This window comes from Triticum urartu, chromosome 3A, assembly GCF_056163025.1.
Source record: "Triticum urartu cultivar PI428250 chromosome 3A, HENAU_Tu73, whole genome shotgun sequence".
In the NCBI taxonomy this organism is placed as follows: Eukaryota; Viridiplantae; Streptophyta; class Magnoliopsida; order Poales; family Poaceae; genus Triticum; species Triticum urartu.
In genome coordinates, this window is record NC_141875.1 from 352,011,626 (window position 1) to 352,031,746 (window position 20,121).

The window sequence follows — 20,121 nt, forward strand, 5'->3', positions numbered from 1 at the left end:
ATTCCCATTTCTTGCATGGGACCTAAGCATGCACACAAGGACACATATTTGATTTTTCAACCATTTTATACGCACTGGAGCATGTGCATGTAGTTCAAATTTGAATTATGCACATAAAATGCATTGAGAACTCAGTTAATGCATAAAAATGTCCAAACGAACCCCGAAAAGTCACAAAAGTTCGCACAACACTCCTGTTGTTCTACGTTGACACTCGATATTTTTTGAAAGCAATAAGAGGCAACGGATACCGTTTCGTCCGCAAAGGTTGCATGTTCCGTACCGAAACCATCATGCTTCTTGTGAGAAGCTCTGGTTTCTGAGAAGCTTATACCCAAACCTGCCCGAATGGGAAAAAATTTGTACCACGGCATGTTAAGGCCGCTCCATGATAGCATGCCAAGTTTCATGAATTTCAGACGAGTTTTCGATTTACTAGAATTTAAAAACAAAGCATCTCAATGTTTTGCTGGCAAACAACGGTGCCCCGGTGTTTGAAATTCATTCCCATTTGTTGCATGGGACCTAAGCATGCACCCAAGGACACAGATTTGATTTTCCAACCAATTTATATGCACTAGAGCATGTGCATGTAGTTCAAATTTGAATGATGCACATAAAATGCGTTGAAAACTCAGCTAATGCATAAAAATGTCCAAATGAACCCCGAAAAATCACAAAAATTCGCACAACACTCCTGTAGTTCTATGTTGACACGAGAAAAAATTTTGAAAGCAATAAGAGGCAATGGATATTGTTTCGTCCCCAAAGGTGGGATGTTCCCTACCGAAAACCATCATGCTTGTTGTCAGAAGCTCCGGTTTGTGAAAAGCATATACCCAAACCTGCCCCAAATGGGACAAAATTTGTACCACGGCTTGTTGAGGCCGCTCCATGATAGCATGCCAAGTTTCATGAATTTCAGACGAGTTTTGGATTTACTAGAATTTAAAAACCAGGCATCTCAATGTTTTGCCGGCAATCAACGGTGCCCCGGTGTTTGAAATTCATTCCCATTTCTTGCATGGGACCTAAGCATGCACCCAAGGACACAGATTTGATTTTTCAACCAATTTATATGCACTGGAGCATGTGCATGCAGTTCAAATTTGAATTATGCACATAAAATGCATTGAAAACTCAGTTAATGCATAAAAATGTCCAAACGAACCCCGAAAATCACAAAAAAAATTCACAACACTCCTGTTGTTCTATGTTGACACGAGAAATTTTTTTGAAAGCAATAAGAGGCAATGGATATCGTTTCGTCCCCAAAGGTGGGATGTTCCCTACCGAAAACCATCATGCTTGTTGTTAGAAGCTCCGGTTTGTGAGAAGCATATACCCAAACCTTCCCCAAAGTGGACAAAATTTGTACCACGGCATGTTGATGCCGCTACATGATAGCATGCCAAGTTTCATGAATTGCAGACGAGTTTTGGATTTAGTAGAATTTAAAAACCAGGCATCTTAATGTTTTGCCGGCAATCAACGGTGCCCTGCTGTTTCAAATTCATTCCCATTTCTTGCATGGGACCTAAGCATGCACACAAGGACACATATTTGATTTTTCAACCATTTTATACGCACTGGAGCATGTGCATGTAGTTCAAATTTGAATTATGCACATAAATGCATTGAAAACTCAGTTAATGCATAAAAATGTCCAAACAAACCTCGAAAAATCGCAAAAATTCGCACAACACTCTTGTTGTTCTACGTTGACACTCGGAAATTTTTGAAAGCAATAAGAGGCAACGGATACCGTTTTGTCCCCAAAGGTTGCACCTTCCCTACCGAAACCATCATGCTTGTTGTGAGAAGCTCTGGTTTGTGAGAAGCTTATACCCAAACCTACCCCAAATGGGACAAAATTTGTACCACGGCATGTTGATGCCGCTACATGATAGCATGCCAAGTTTCATGAATTTCAGACTAGTTTTGGATTTACTAGAATTTAAAAACGAGGCATGTTAATGTTTGCGGCCGAGTGATGGTGGCAGGGTGTTTGAAATTCATTCCCATTTATTGCATGGGACCTAAGCATGCAACCAAGGACACATATTTGATTTTTCAATAAGTTTATATGCACTGGAGCATGTGCATGTAGTTCAAATTTGAATTATGCGCATAAAATGCCTGGAAAACCCAGTTAATGTATAAAAATGTACAAATGAACCCTGAATCATTCCAATTTTTTTAACGACACATCTATAGTTGCATGTTCACTGCAGATATAAATTCTAACAATTCAAACGCCATCCTTTGTAGTTGTGACCCCATTACGTAATTCAAATGATCAAGACGATAAATCAAGTACATCGCACACAGTTTATTATCACCAACCATGTGCGATGCACCACAAAATATCTTTGAGCACCGTCGGCGTATAGTACGCCCATGGCTTATGAGAGAAGGTACGTCGGCTACAGTCCACAACGCGCCAGTTCTGAATAAGGGACCGTGTCCGATGACACTTTGCTCGCCAGTTTTTTGGATGAAGCCATTCCAAATTTTTAGCTTCCACGGAAATATCTACCTCCCCGCCCCTCCCCCTTACCAAAAGCCACATTTCCCCTCTTTCCGCCTTCCTTTCCAAGTTGAAACCTTCACTCCTTGCTTGCAGCGCCGCCGCCTCCTCGCCGGCGACCCTCCTTCACGCTCCTCGGCCTCGCCTATCTAGGCAGGTAATCCACACCCGACCCCCATCCTCCTCCTCCTTCCACATCCCACATACCCCTACCGCCGGCGTGAGCGCGACACCTTCCACCCAAATCACCGACCCCTCCACCAAATAAGTGCCAGCCTAAGCCATGGTGCACGCAGTATAGCTAGGACCTCAAGGAGCATTTGGCACCAGAGAAGAAAATCACAGCCGCACGCGTGGATGAGGTCGCGATGGCTGCCATTCGTGCCGACCCCCAGATCTTGAAGGAGCACCTTGCCATTTGCTAGCTACGCTGGTTATGCATGCTCGGTTTACCCGTTGCATGTGCTGCTCCTGCCTTTCCTTCACAAATTCTAGTGAACTGCGCTATCTAATTTTACCATGCAATCTGTTGCTCTAGTGTATATGTTCTCTATGTCGTGCAGTGTGGTGCTCACTTATTAACTGTTTTGTTAATTAGTTGTTGTCTTCAGTTAACTATTTGGTTCAATTCTGCAAATGTGATGTTCAATTCTTTAGGCTGCAATCTTGTATTGTCTTCCATGTGAGAAATAAATTGAATTTATCTTTACAAAATTGTGGGTGCATTCTTTTATTGTATACCATGTGAGGAATAAATTGAATTTGGCTGTAGTAAATACATGAGAAACAAATACAATAGCTACAATTGGCTGTAGTTAACTGTTTGGTTAACTGTCGAATCTTCTATTAGGAGTATATTATATTGTGAAATGTGGTACTCAGTTAATGTTTGGTTCATTTGTTGTGGTGTTTAGTTAACTGCTTGGTTCAATGTTATATTGTGCAATGTTGTGCTCAGTTAATGTTTGGTTCATTTGTTGTGGTGTTTAGTTAACTGCTTGGTTCAATTCCGCAATGCGATGTCCAATTGTCGTGGGTAGAATTTTGTATTGTTGTGCATGTGAGGAATAAATAGAATTTGGCTACACTTAATACATAAGAAACATATACAAGTGCTATATTTCCTAGTTCTTAATCATGCTTGGTTTGGATAAATGGGTTTTCCATGTGGCCTGAATTAATCTGATGAATCTGCAATGTGATTATTTTTCATCAACATATTTTACTGATAGCATGCGAACCCTTACTTAACCTGATGACTAACTACCTTATATGTGTTGCAGGGAAACAATGGGAAGCACTGAGGTTTACAATCGAGGTTAGCACGTGCATGGTCCGTTGTCTAATAGCACATTATTGTGCAATTGCAGGAACCATTCTAATATTTAGGTTTTTAACAATTTGGTCTTGCACATGTAGGTCCTGCTGTTAGAGGTTTTGACCCATTGTTCGACCCTTTTTGCATATGGGGAAATGATTTGTCCATGAATATCAGTCAAGTCAAGAAACTCAGAAATATTGTTAGGATAAAGAAATTAGCGACAAAAAACAACAAGATCTTTGTCTGCACAATGAAGAAGACATCAGTTCACTACATGATGGTACTAACTATTATACCTTGCCTTCTTTTATTCCTTTGCCCCATTTCCAATATAGAGAAGATATTTATGCACGTCCTTGTTTTCAGGCCTTTCCAAAGCAGTTCACTAATGATTACCTCTCAAACCACCTGTATGATCAGGAGGCGAGGAAGGTATTCATACAACACCCATGATTCAATATTGAAGTGTTCTTGAAGAGGACGAAGCATGGACGGTCAATCATCCACAAGCACTGGCCTAAAGTTACAAGGACCTTCAACATCAATGAAGGCTCAATATTCGCCTTCTGCTTCAGCAGTTTTCCAGATGAGATACATCTGTCTATGTACCGTCTATGATGGTAATTTCGAAAGGTTATAGATGTTGCATGTGAAACTTGGTCCTGGTGTAGTTGTGTAATGGGGTAGCTGAGGGAGTCCTGGACTGTCCTGTCTACGGCCTTTCGAGTATTTTTGGAAGATAAGAAATAAGCTGACAATTATAAATAAAGATGCTTAGTACCCATGAACACCAAATATTTTTAAATTAATAATATAAATTACTTAACAAATTAGTTTGACAAACTCATATTTGGGCAAAACTGGAGGCATATCCACCTAGATGTCGATATTATCATCATCATCATCATTGGGACGAATATCAAATGTTATTTGCATACCCTCATCAAATCCATATGCCTTGCAGAGAGCGTCCTAATTAGAGCAACCGAAATGGGAGTGATTGACCACATTGTATAGCTTAACCAGAAACGCATAACCATGTTTAGTTCTTAAGTGAGCCCTCCTCGTCTCCATATTACCAAAGTATTTGAAACCAAGCTTCTCCAATACATATGGTCTTGCATGGCACGGATGTACTAATCGAACTGAAAAAAAATCCAGAAATTACATGTTGAACAAAAGAAGAAGAAGTGATGATATTAATTATGATGAAATACTTGTCGTTGTGTACCATACAAACAACAAAGGTCTGGTCCAGCTTCACGGTGAAAAACCCTATCATTTTGCAGGTGAGGAATCCTGTCGCACAAAACTTGGTCATCATAGCAGTAATCGCACTCCGGGATCCTATCGTCATCAGACATCTCCTATGTTCATAATTCAAAGATTAAACTTCTGAATTTCAATATGTGTACTACAAAAACTAAATCGATCATTAATATTCATCACGGGCTAACTTTCGGTCTGTCGAGTCTTCCTTGAAAACTCTCATCTCAAGTGATGTATATGGTGGGCACTCCCTCTCTGATATATTCGACCGTCGATGATAGTCACTCCTCCCTTCGTCCCCGAGTGCATTACACCAAAATGTCTAGCACACCAGAGCGAAGGAGAAACAACCCCCACGACAACAGTCGGGATTCTTCCTCTCTGACATTTGCGACCGTCGGTGATGGTAGCTACTCCTGTCATTCCAAAGTGCATTACACCAAAATGTCTAGCACCTTGGAATGCAGAAGAAGCTACCCACACGACAACAGTCAGGATTCTTTGTCATCTCATATATGGTGGAGACTCTCCCTCACTGATTCCTCTCTGACATTTGCGGCCGTCGGTGATGGTCGTTCTTCTCTTCCTTCCCGTGTATTACCAAAAGGTCTATCACGAGAAAGAAGAGGAATAATGAACCCCACAACAACAGTCGGCATTCTTCTCTCATATATAGTGGACACTCCCTCACTGTTTTTTGAATGTCATATATGGAGCCCCAACAGACTTAAAGTCAACCCAAAATGTCGTTTAATGCTCTTTCCGACAAATCCACGCACTTGATATTTCCTATATTGTAGCACAAGCCATGCCAAAAATCACAAAAAAATTCTAGCATGAGCTTTGCTAAAAAGGACATATCACGCGCCTGAAATTTGCCGGAAAGAAAATTAATCAACACTCCAGCAAAACATAGGCCACTCGGAGGTGTTCCCTGCAAACATAGCCACTTGGGCAAGCACTTGTTGGGGAACGTAGTATTTTAAAAAAAATCCTATGATCATGCAAGATCTATCTAGGAGATGCATAGCAACGAGAGGGGAGATTGTGTCCACGTACCCTTGTAGACCGAAAGCGGAAGCGTTTAGTAACGCGGTTGATGTAGTCGAACGTCTTCAGGATCCAACTAATCCAAGTACAAAACGTACGACACCTCCATGTTCTGCACACGTTCACCACGATGACGACCCTCGAGCTCTTGATCTAGTTGAGGAAGAGGGAGAGTTCTGTCAGCACGGCAGCATGGCAACGGTGATGATGAAGTTAACGGCACAGGGCTTCGCCTAAGCACAACGACGATATGACCGAGGTGTGTAACTGTGGAGGGGGGCACCGCACATGGCTAAGAGAAGACTTGGTGTTCCTTTGGGGTGCCCCCTCCCACATATATAAAGGAGGGGGAAGAGGAGGCCAGCCCAAGGGGGGCGTGCCAAGGGGGGACTCCTACTTGGACTCCCGGTCCAAGTAGGATTCGCCCCCCCTTTCCTATTCCAACAAGGGGAAGGAGGGAAGGAGGAAGAGGGGAGAAGGAAAGAGGGGGGGTGCCGCCACCTCCTAGTCCATTTCGGACCATCCATGGGGGGGGGCGTGGCCACCCCTTGAGGCCGTTCTATCCCTTCCACTAAAGCCCATTAAGGCCCACTACTTCCCCGGGGGGTTCCGGTAACCTCCTGGTACTCTGAAAATTACCTGAAACACTTCGGAACCATTCCGGTGTCCGAATATAACCTTCCAATATATCGACCTTTACCTCTTGACCATTTTGAGACTCATCCTCATTTCCGTGATCTCATCTGGGACTCTGAACAAACTTCGGTCATCAAATCACATAACTCATAATACAAATCGTCATCGAACGTTAAGCGTGCGGACCCTACGGGTTCGAGAACTATGTAGACATGACCGAGACACTTGTCTGGTCAATAACCAATAGTGGAACCTGGATGCTCATATTGGTTCCTACATATTCTATGAAGATCTTTATCGGTCAAACCGCATAACAACATACGTTATTCCCTTTGTCATCGGTATGTTACTTCACTGGTGCGCATCGGTCCTAAAAAAGCGGTTTTTAACCCCTTTCCACGACGGCATTTGGAACCGTCACCAAGTGAGTGTGGGAGATAGGGGGTCCTTCCCACACCACCCAGAAATCATCGGGGATAGGGACCCTACAGTACTCCTACTCATTTCTGCTCGCATTGCCATCGTAGTCGGTATTTTGTGGTGCTACGTTTATGATGCGCGGCCCATCACAAACGGCTCACTATTATAAAACGTGTATGATGCGCGGCCCATCACAAACGGTTCACTGTTAAGAAGATTAGCTAATCGTTATACAAGTGTCAGACAGGATTACAAAACGCCGGACCTTCGTAACATCGTCGTACACAACAACTATCACACACACTATTCTTTTATGCAACGTTTACGATGCATACATCATCAGAAACAGTTCATGGTTGTGAATCGTGTAATAAGTCAACTAACACAAACGTTTAGTTTGCCCGCACCATTTGTGATATTGTCTGACATCGCACACGCTTTGGAAACGGCAACTGTGTGCATGCTTGCACACGTTTCCTCTCTGTGAACCGTCTCGGATTATGGTGTATATCGCAAACGTTTGTGTTTTACCAACCATGTGTGTCGTAACAACCTAGAGAGCGTAATTTCACCGTAATTTAATTGCTACTATTTCAAATTGTACTGGATTTGAATTTGAATTTGAGTGTATGCTACAGCTTTATTCATATCAATCATGTTCAAACAACCAATGCATTATTCGATTCATAGGTACATATGTTCAAGAATTACATAAGAACCAAATAAAGAATGAAACTACAGTTGTATACTTGTACTATTAAAGACGGTAAAGAAAGAGGCAAAATATATTCCGGTTGCGGAACAAGGTGAAGCGGAATGCCCATATTGTGCCCTCCTCCATGCAGAAGGCATGCACGACTCTAGTCCAACCCCTTGTGATGGTCGACTGCCCATCCTTCACAGTCTTCATGAAAACATCTAGATAATCATCGTGTTCTGATAGAAATACTTTAACCTTTGCATGCCCACCAATCATGTAGTTTGAGATGTAGTCTTGAGTAAACTGCTTTGGCAACCACTGCAAAGGAAAAATATTCAGGCATTGTCATCTAACACAGGTCATTATGGGTAGTAAAAACAAGGCTGCAGAGTTCTTACTTACCATCCTGCAGTTCATTGTTGTCTTGGATAAAGTGTAAAAAAATAGTTTAATTGCCATCTTTGGACCCATTTTACTAACAATCTTTATCAGCTTCCTCACTTGATGCTGGTTCATCGATATCTCATTTCCCCATATGCAGAAAGGGTCGAAGCGTGGATCTTTACCAATGACATATGTACCTAAAAGCACCAAGTTAATATTAGAAGCTAAACAGCAATTGCACAATGATGTAATAGAACACACTTTTATAATATGTCTATATACATCCGTATGTGGTAGTCCATTTGAAATCTCTAAAAAGACAAATATTTAGGAACAAAGGGAGTATCTTATAACATCCAATATACTCACATATTAGATGAATTAACATCTTATATTATGGGCCGGAAGGAGTTTAGTGCATTCTTACAAATTATCAGCTGATTAACTGCTGTTGTATCCAGGGGTTACAGTTAGTTTGAGCTAGTTTGTGCTCAAATAGCCCTAAAGTATATCTAAACATGAGGGCTAGTTTGATCTAGTTGCATCTATAACCCACCCAAAAAAACTATCCAACCCAAGAGGTGCTAATTTGAGCTAGTTCTCCTAGTGCATTTATTGTCAATCTAACCCTGCCATCCAAACAACTCTTTGTATGGAGTTAGTTTAGGGTTAGTAATGAGCTAGAAACTAACTCTAACCTCTAGCTAAGTTGAGTATCCAAACAGGGCTGTGTTGTTGTTGCTGCTGATGCTCTTCTGCATATATCTAGACATCATTAGAACATTAATGTAACACTCTTCCTTGTTGCTATGTAGCCTAGGATTGCATATTTAGACATTAAGTACAGTGCATGTTGCTATGTAGCCTCAGATATATTACATATGGCCCTAATTAACCCAACGATAAATAGGTTGCAGATATATTCAATTAAAAGTTCGATTCACCGATTATTCCCTTATCAGCCGCTGGCCTATATGGTACCAGCTACCGATATCATGCACATTGAGTAGATATAAGCTATGGGATGAAACTAACCTTGATGGAAAACAGTAGTCGTTCCCAAAATTGTCCTGTGTAGGTACATCAAGAAGCATGTTAACCACAATAGGCTAAACATTAACCAAAATTATACATGGCAGACAAAATAATCTCCAAAAGATAGCTTTAGTGTGAAGGTTTAAGCACGCTAGTAAAGCAAAACAAGTGGAAAGGTGTGCTAACTGCAACATGCCTAAAATTTAACAGCAAGCAAACATAGTCATTCAAACTGGTATTGTGTCGGTCTAAGTACATTGGTTATTGTTAAATAAAAATGGAAGGCGTGTTAACTACAAGATGCAGCAACCAAATATGCTAGCTATAACAGGCTTAACAGCAAGCAAATAGATGCATTCCTATCGGGATGTTTAAAACTGGATTGATGAAATGTAATGCACAGTAAATAATTGCACATATAGAGCACCACATTGTGAACAACTAAAATAAACAAGGCATACTGCAAACAACCAGATATAGCAATTAAAACTGGACATATTCTCACTACACTACAGAAGGGACTCGACAAAACAAATCATGGGTTTCCCCTATGAAGAGGCACGGCAAAACAAATCATGGGTTTCCTCACTTGTCATAGATGGGCTCGTTCCCGTGGGAAGAGCACAGGCCCTGGATGCACTCCATGTTGTCGCAGATGGGCTCCTTCCCCTTGGAAGAGCACGGCTGTAGGGTGCCCTCCCTGATGTCGCAGACATGCGCTTTCCCCTTGGAAGAGCAGATGGGCTCTTTCCTCTTGGAAGAGCCGGAGAGGGTGCCCTCCTCGTGGTCGCCGTCGATGAGGTCTGACTTGGAAGCTGTGGATCCCAAGCCAGCGTTGCAGAACGTGTCCTTCAGAAATGACAAAAGGGGCTCGATGGCGATGTAGAATGGCAAATTGTTGACAGCGAGCCAAAGGATATCAGCGGCGGGGCCATGGATGGGATCGATAGTGGTTGAACCCGAGGGGTTGGGGGTGGGCCACTTAACCTGTGACATAGCCCGCCTCAGGCCATCGCTGTCGATGACCTTGATGTTGTAGCCGGCGGCCGAGACATGCCCGCATACTCTAGCCCACTGCTTGAGCGCCTGCCGCCAGTAATGGTCGTCAGCATCCTCGGTGACATCGGGTGAAGAGACTGCTATACACCTCTTTTGGGCCAGTCACTCCTCAAGCTCCACGGGAAGCGTAGCCGGGCTTAGGCTGCTACGCTCTAGAGTGGGGGATGGGGATGGGGAGGGGATCTATGAGAAAGGGGGCGTTTGGTAGGCGTCATGTAAGAAACTCAGGGCAGCCTGGGTATGGAGATCGGTGGGTAAGTTGCATGGGCAAACCGAAAGATGTTGACAATGGAGGCCTTGCAGCGGTGGCGGCGGGGACCTTGCTAGGGTTTCGAGCGAGGGAGGGGTGTGTGTGTGTGCGTGCATGCCCGAGGAGGTTTTGGTGTGTGTGTGTGTATGGAGGGGCACGGGGTGTTTGAGGAAATGACATGGGTACTGAAAATTTTACTACACGGGAGTCAAACACGGGAGTGAAATTGTCGGATCACGGGTTCCGGCAAATCCCTTAAGGTTCGAACACTGGGGTGCGCGCGAAGATCTTCCCCCTATCGATCAACGTCCTAACTTAGCTAAGATCTTACGAACTAACTTGACGAACTCGCAACACGAGGGACACAAGATTTATACTGGTTCGGGCCACCGTTGTGGTGTAATACCCTACTCCAGTGTGGTGGTGGTGGATTTCTTCTTGGGCTGATGATGAACAGTACAAGGTTGAGGTGTTCTTGTGCTTGGTGGGTGTGCCGCCGAGGATGTGGTGGCTCCAATCTCAGATCTCTCTTACCTAGCGACGGTGGTGGCTAGTTCTATTTATAGTTGCCTTGGTCCTCTCCCCAAATATTGAGCGGGAAGGAAGCCAACAACGACCAATTTGAAAGGGGACAGCTAGTACAAGCTATCCTGACAAAAGCAGTCTTCGTCCGCCAAAGGCTCTGGTGGTGACGCCGTCTTGGGCTCCACGGTGACCTCCATCCTACCGTCCTTCTGGTCTTGGTCTCGTTGCACCAGTATGGAAACCTTTGCTTGATGCCTCAGTACTCCGTGCCTGTGCTTGCCCCCTTAGCACCAAGGAGGAAACAAGGACGCTGCGCCCGCTGGCGCCCGCCTAGCGCCCGCCTGGTCTTGATCGTCATGGCTTACGTCACGAGAACCTTGCCAGGTTTTCCTGGCCTTGAACTCTCCGCCCCTCACGAGCCAGCCTGGTGAGGCCGCTCCTGGCGAGGTTCTTAATTCCTTGTTGATGAAGATGGGCCGTACATGCCTGCTAGCAAAGCCACGCCATGGGCCGCAGGCAGGCAAGTCTGGGAACCCCCGTTCCCAGAATGCCGACAGTAGCCCCCGGGCCCAAGGCGTGCTCGGGCTTGGCTTCGAGACGAAGCCAAAGGTCAAATGCGGAGCGCCGCGGGCCCCAATAGCCTGCGGCCTTGGTCGACGCATGGCGGTTGATTGGACGTGGGCGTCTCCGCTTCCCCACGCTGCCTCGGCAACTGCCCGACTGTCAAAAGGCTGGCGTAGACAGCGCTCGCCATCACTGTTTCATTTCGCCTTGCTCAGATCCCCTTTCTTGCTCCTCGCTTCCGAAATCTTCAGATCTACTCCCATCCCTTCCTACATCAGCGACCAATGGCGCCCGGGAGGGTCAAGCCCGCCTCGTCGCCGGCTTGGTACGAGTCGGCTCTCGATGCGCCCAATGTCTTGGAGAAGAGCCTCGCCGCCACGCGCTTGCTGACGGCAGGGGAAAGGAACGAGAAGGGGAAGACTGGACTCCGGGCCGGCTCCAACGTGCCTGAGCCCGAGGGAAGCACCTTCTACCCCTTCTTCACGAGCAGCATCGCCGCCGGGCTGGTTCCCCCTTCTCTGATTTCTTTTACGAGGTCCTTGATCACTTCGGACTGCAAGTGCTGCATCTCCATCCCAACTCCATCCTTCTCTTGTCCATCTTCGCCTACTATTGTGAGGCATATCTGGGCGTGATGTCGTCTGTGGCTCTGTTGCGCCACTTCCTTCCTCCGTGCCAGCGAGGGCCATATCTTCGGGTGCGCCAATTTCATCGTGGCCGACAAGGCCAACTCGATCTCAAACACCGGGAAGAAGGCCGACAACCTCATGGCCAAATGGGTCATGATGAGCGCCAAGCGTGTCCACCCACACTTGGCGCTGCCGACGGAGAGGCCCCAGGCCGACAAGGCGTGGTCCTGCACGAAGCTCACCGACGAGCGGGCGACGTTGGTGCTGGAGCAGATGAAGTCCGACCTGAAGCCCGGTAACGCGAACGCGGCGAAGATTACAGGGGCCATGCTCCTGAGGGAGTTCCTGGCGCTGCACGTGGCCCCACTTCAGGCCTGCTCGCACCCCTTGTGGGAACTTGGGGATTAAGAGGACAAGGTTCGCTTGAGCTCGGAGGCCTTGTCCGGCGAGGAGCTGACCGCAGCTCTCCGCCTCCTAGTTGGGGATGATTAGGAGTATCCTCTGAATGTCTTCACTCCCTTGTTCCGCCACAAGGACAGTGCGCTGATCGTGGCCTCCAAGCCGACCTTTGACAGGCATGGACTGGTGCCGCCGGTGCTCGCCCCAGCGGCGTCGACACCGATGGAGCTGTCTTCTGGTGAGTCCCGTGAGGAAGAAGAGGAGGTGGAAGACTCGGAGGTGACCCCTGAAGGGACGGGCGAGAGCTCCCCCCTGAGTAAGGCTGATATCCTCCGCGCCTTCCCTGACGATGACGAGGCCGGCGCTTCCTAGGAGAAGGAGGAATTGGTCGTGATCCCGACGAGGAGCAGGTCGGCGCTGATCCTTCGAGATTCTGTTGCTACTCCGGTGCTAGCTGGAGCCGCTTCTGGTTCAACTGCTGCTCCTGCTTCAGCTTCTGGGGCTAGTGCGCCCGCGCCTTGAGTCGCGACACTCTCAGGCTTCAAGCTCACCAAGCGGAAGGTGGACTGCGTTGCTGTGGACCAGTAAGTGCCCAGCCTCGCCTTGTTCCTGCTGTTGATGCTCGTTTCCGACTCTCTTTCCTTGCTGTGTAACCAGGCTGTCGTCTGCGGTGAAGAGGAGAAGGGAGAGCGAGGTGGTGCCACTTGAGTCTGTGTCACCTCCCGCGACCGCGCCCCTCTCCATGAGCAAAGGTGGGGATGGTGCTCACGCATCTCCAGCCCGGTCGTCCTCGCGAGGCCCGGTGGAGCATCCTCGGGAGGAGTCAGCCCTCGAAGCACCGCTGGCTCAGGAGGTGCCGGTGTCCGGCACGGCTGGTGAGGTTCCGAAGGCTCAGGAGCCCTTGATCTCCCAGGCTCTGGTGAAAACGTCGCCCCTTTCTCCTGCTGCGCCCCTGCCCCAGGTTCTTCTGCTTCCTCTGCCATCTTGGAGCGCGCCCTTTCGAAGATGGCCCGGCTGCATGAAGATCTCCAAGGCACTGACCCGCGCCTGGTGGCCGGGCGCCTGGAGCTGGCCTCTTGCTGGCTTCACTCCGACTTGGCGGTTCGGGCATCACTGAGCCAGGCCGCGGCGGCCTCCGAGAAGGAGAAGCAGGCCACCGCCAAAGCTGCGGTCGATCGCGAGACGACATTGAAGGACGACGAGGCCGCCCGCGGCCGCTGCCGAGAGCTGGAGGACGAGCTGAGGGGCCTGCGCGACCAGCATGCGGAAGAAGCACGTGGCCGTTAGGAGAAGGAGGAGGAGATGAAAGCCCGGGAGGACGCCATCAAGGGACGCAACATGGATCTGGGAGAGCTGGCGAAGGCACAGGCAGCGGAGCGCAGCCGGCTGGAGGAGTTGGAGCAAAAGGCGAGGGCGAAGGAGGTCGACCTTGACGCTAAGGCGAAGGTTCTGGCTGAAGACCGTGCGGCCTTCTCGCTCCTCGAGGAGAGGTCCCGCATGGCACTGAAGACACTGTAAGAGAAGGGCTTGGAGAGGCCGCTGACCACCGACAAGGATGGCCCTGCTCAGCTGCTTCCCTTCTTGGTGAAGGCACTCGAGGAAGTCGTGGAGGGCATCGATCCCATGGCGGAGGCAGAGGCTCGCGTCCTTTCCTCAGCCGCGCTGACACGGGTCTTCAGCCACCTGCACCTTCATGACCCCAGCGCTCGTCTTGATGAGCTGCTGGAACCTGTAGCTGACGAACACTGCGCGGCTGCCACCACAGCTGTGAAGGGTCAAGTGGAAGCCTTGCTGAAGAAGTTCGATTCCTTCGCCCCCGCGCCCTCGCCCGGTGATGCAGGTGAAGGCGACTCTACCTAGGAGGGGGCACCTTTTGCAGGTGCCAGCGGTGTCCAGGGGTGACTTGCGGCTACTTTTCTGCTTTATTCCTGCAACATGCACCATGCCTCGTGGAGGCGTTAAACTCGTGTTTGATATTGTGAGAACAATATGTATTGTAATATTTGCTTTGAGATTTTGCGATTTTCTTCCTATTTGCTTTGTGTTCTGCGTCGGCAGAGCCTGGCCCCGCGCATACCTCAACTGCCGTTGGGCCGACCGAAAACCAGGATGGACCAAGGAGTGAGGGGCTACATGACCAGTTAGGCTCCCTGAGTCGCGATGCTCAGGAGCCCCCCTTGACGCGCAAACAGCCTATAGGAAGGATACGCGAGGATAGGTTAATGTTCTACATTGGCAGAGCCCGGCCCCACGCATACCTCAACCGTCGTTGGGCCCATCGGAGACCATGACGGACCAAGGAGTGAGGGGCTACGTGACCAGTTAGGCTCCTGAGTCGCGATGCTCAGGAGTCCCCCTTGACATGCAAACATTCTCCATACCTTTGCCCTCGCCGAGGCTCAGCTCGGGAGGGGTGTGCGACGACCAGGTCCGAGGGACCTGGTTGGGTGGCGTACGCTTGGGCGTGACCCAAGCGCAGCCCCCGTTGTAGGATCGATAGTATGTCTAGAGGGGGGTGATTAGACTGCTTAACCAAATAAAACTTATCCTTTTCCCAATTTTAGTTCTTGGCAGATTTTAGCAACTTTGGACAAGTCAAGCAATCTTAACACAATTCAAGCAAGCATGCAAAGAGTATATGAGCAGCGGAAAGTAAAGCATGCAACTTGCAAGAATGTAAAGGGAAGGGTTTGGAGGATTCAAACGCAATAGGAGACACGGATGTTTTTGTCGTGGTTCCGATAGGTGGTGCTATCATACATCCATGTTGATGGAGACTTCAACCCATGAAGGGTAATGGCTGCGCGAGTCCACGGAGGGGTCCATCCACGAAGGGTCCACGAAAAAGCAACCTTGTCTATCCTAGCATGGCCGTCGCCCACGAAGGACTTGCCTCACTAGGGTAGATCTTCATGAAGTAGGCGATCTCCTTGCCCTTACAAACTCCTTGGTTCAACTCCACAATCTTGTCGGAGGCTCCCAAGTGACACCTAGCCAATCTAGGAGACACCACTCTCCAAGAAGTAACAAATGGTGTGTTGATGATGAACTCCTTGCTCTTGTGCTTCAAATGATAGTCTCCCCAACACTCAACTCTCTCTGATAGGATATGGATTTGGTGGAAAGAAGATTTGAGTGGAAAGCAACTTTGGAAGGCTAGAGATCAAGATTCATATGGTAAGAATGGAATATCTTGGCCTCAACACAAGTGTAGGTGGTTCTCTCTCAGAAAAGGTAAGTTGGAAGTGTAGGTTCGTTCTGATGGCTCTCTCTTCAAATGAGAAGGAGGTGGAGGGGTATATATAGCCTCCACACAAAAACTAACCGTTACACACAATTTACCAATCTCGGTGAGACCGAATTGAGAAACTCGGTCAGACCGATTTAGCAAACCTAGTGACCGTTAGGTTTTTCGGTGGGACTGAGATGCAATTCGGTAGGACCGATATGGTTAGGGTTAGGGCATAACGTAATCTCGGTGTGACCGATTACACAAACTCGGTGGGACCAATTTTGGTAATAAGATAACCAGAGAGTTGGTCAGGTAAACTTGGTGGGACCGATTCGCTCATTTCGGTGAGACCGAAATGTTATGAAAGGGAAACAGAGAGTTTACATTGCAATCTCGGTGGGACTGATCGCTCATCTCGGTGGGACCGAAACGTTACGAAGGGAAACAGAGAGATTACAATCCCATCTCAGTGAGACCGAGATCCCTATCGGTGAGGCCGATTTGCCTAGGGTTTGTGGCAGTGGCTATGACATCTGAACTCGGTGGCGCTGGATAGAAAGAATCGGTGGGGCCGAGTTTGACTTTTGGTTTAGGTCTTATGTGGATGTGAGAAAGTAGTTGAGGCCTTTGGAGCATATCACTAAGAATTTTGAGCAAGAGCCTCATTAAGCAACACCTCATCCCTCCTTGATAGTATTGGCTTTTCCTGTAGACTCAATGTGATCTTGGATCACAAAAATAGAAAATGTAGAGTCTTGAGCTTTGAGCTTGAGCCAATCCTTTCGTCCTTAGCATTTTTGAGGGGTCCACTTTTCTCATCCATGCCATGCCAATCATTGAGCTTTCCTGAAATATTAATCTTGAAATAGCATTAGCTCAATGAGCTATATGTTGTTAGGAATTACCAAAACCACCTAGGGATAGTTGCACTTTCAATCTCCCCCTTTTTGGTAATTGATGACAACATATAGATCAAAGCTTCGACAAATGATAATAAGAGTGAAAAACATTGTCGCTTTGAGAAGTATGTGAAAAGCAAGAGCTCCCCTAAATTTGTGCATAGTTTAAGATTTGCTTTGGACTGCAAATGCACAATGAGGTAGGATCATGGGTTACTCTTCCATGTCACATACATCTTGGTGGAGCACTCAAAATGATAATAATTAAATACCTGCACTCATCACCAAGCAAAGTGAATGATCATATGGGGATATAAAAGGATAATGTCATCCAACAAGCATTAAGGTAGCATATGATCAAACACATGATCATACAAGTATTACACAAAAGCATAAAGTATCTCAAACAAGAAAATAACAAACTTCAACCACCAAACAACAAGAGAGAACAAAGAGCAACACTCTCTCTCGAAGCCTATGATCTATACATTTTCTCCCCCTTTGGCAACAAGTTACCAAAAAGTTCATAAAAATGCATAGTGCTAGATCGACTGTCAGGCTTGGTCTTCAGGTGGTGGTGTAGATAAAACTCCAAGGATGAAGGCATCAGTGGTAGACTTGCCCTTCTTCTCCTGCACTTCATCCTGAAGTTGCTCAACAACTAACTGTATCTCTGTGACCTTCACATCTAAATCATAGAACTTCTGCTCCATGATCCTCTCCAAGCTCTCCTGGTTTTGAGTCAGGGTGGCCAATCCCTTCTCAATCCTCAGAGTGGAGGCAATCAAGTAGCCAAGCTGATCTTGCATGCTCTTCAGAAGATACTGAGATGCCTCAACAATGGTTGGCATCTTTGCAGCCTTTTCAGTCCTTGCCTTCTCCCTCTTTGCTTGTGCTTGCACAGAAGATGGTTCATTCTCATCCATTACCACAGTGTTGCCCTCAAAGTCTGGGTAGATGGGCATATGATCCTTGTCCAAGAGATATGTGCCAGTGCCCATCTTGGAGTTGATTAGCTCGTACAACTATTCTCTTTATAGTTTCCACAATTAGGCTCATGACTTTGAACTTTTGAGGCACATCAAATATGTGAAGCAGGTTAATTGCATGGCCTCTGATCATCTTGTGATCACCTGACTTTGGCAATAGAGTGTGCCTGAGGATCTAGTTGATTGTTGGCAAACCTGATAGAAGGTAATGTACTGATCCAAATTTGTGTGTCTCAAGAGCAGCATCTAGGATCTCTCTGTACATATGTGCCATGGTGTTGTGATCCTTCTTCTTCTTGGCATAGACATCCAAGTCATCTTCATTCTCCTTAGGAGCATTGATCAATTTTGCCCATTCTTCAACCGTTGACTGGTACCCAGTACCTTCAGACATCTAGACAATCCTTCCATCTGGGTAGAAATGAGCTGTGGAGTAGAACTGCATAATAAGCTCATCATTCCACTTTGTGAGCTTCTGCCCAACAAAGTCCTCTACTCCACAAGACTTGAAACTATCATAGACTCCAGGATAGTGTTCTTCATTTTCCCTAATGTACTCCCAGTCCACCCATCTCATATCACAGACTATAGGCTTCTTGTCAAGCAACACTATCTCATAGAAGTCCCGTTGTTCCTTTGTATGGAACCTGTAGTCCACAGCAGTTCTTCTCCTGACTCCATAGGGATCAGTCAATCTCCACTGTCTGAGTCATGCATCCTTCCGGAGCTTCATGTCCTCAGCTACTGGATGAGCATCATTGTGATCTGGAATTTTGGGCTTCAACTTCCTCAAGACATCTGACTCATCATCTTCTTCTTCTATAGCAGCTTCAGGCACTGTGTAATGCCCCGTATGTAACTTGCCATATTTGTATTCCAACTCTTGCCATTTTCGGCACTAAGTTATGATATTCCTCGTGGTTGGGTTTTGTCTTAGTTTTGCATTTTTTTCCATGTCATGCATCTCATATCATGTCATCATGTGCATCACATTTGCATACATGTTCGTCTCATGCATCCGAGCATTTTCCCCGTTGTCCATTTTGCATTCCGGCACTCCTACGTCCTCCGGTGTACCCTTTTGCTTCTTTTCATGTGTGGGTGTTAAACATTCTCGGATTGGACCAAGACTTTCCAAGCGGCCTTGGTTCACCACCGGTAGACCTCCTGTCAAGTTTCGTGTCATTTGGAGTCCGTTTGATACTCCAACGGTTAACCGAGGAACCGTAAAGGCCTCGTGTGTGTTGCAGCCCAACACCTCTCCAAAGTGGCATGAAACCCAGCTAGACCCCCTCCATCCTCTCGGCCATTCGATCACGATCGCGTGGCCGAAAACCGCACTCCATTTGGAGTCTCCTAGCTCCCTCTACCTATAAATATATGCCCCCTCCGAAAATCCCAGATCCAAACCCTAGAATTCTACCCCCGCCGCCGCCGGACACGTCTGAACGGCCGGACATGTCCAACTTCGCCGCGCCGCCGCCACGTGTCGCCTCTTGAGTCGCCAGCGCCCCGCGCCCACTTCGCCGGCTCGCTAGGCCCAGGCGGGCCCTCCCCGGCCCGCGTCTCCCCGCCGCCATCGCACCCTCACCGCTGTCCCACCGATCTGCTGCACCACCTCGCGCGGCCCGCCCCCGCCGTGGCTGCCCTCGTCGGGGACCTCACCCGGTCGCTGCTGCTCCTCCGCCGCCCCGCTCGCCAGCTGGCTGCCGCCCCGCCTCGATGTCCGCGCCGCCCCGCCGCCTCGGCGTCCTCGCCGGCCACCGCCTCCTCCCGGCGCCCCGCGCCTCCTCCCGCCATCTCCCTCCTCTCCGGCCGCCGCACCTCCATCCCCGACGATCCTCGAAGGTCGTGCCAGATCCAGATCTGGAGAGAGGGTTGACTTCGGATTTTCCTCTAAGTCTTTTCTGCATATTTTTTATATCTCTGTTCATTGCATCATAACTCGTCATCCGTAGCTTCGTTTTGCGTGTGTGATATATCGAATTGTTCGTCTGGATGTCATCTTCATTTTGTTTCATTGCACCATGCTTGTTTGAGTCCATATTGATGCCTAAAATGCTGTTGCAAGAGTGCTATAAAATGTTAGTTTCTGTTCCTTATCAGATTATGGACGTTTGTTATTTTTGCCATGATTATTGTGTGCCTCCTATGAACTTGATCCCTACATGTGTTTTGGGCTATGCCATGCCATCTTTATAGGGGCGTATGCCATGTATTTTTGTGATCA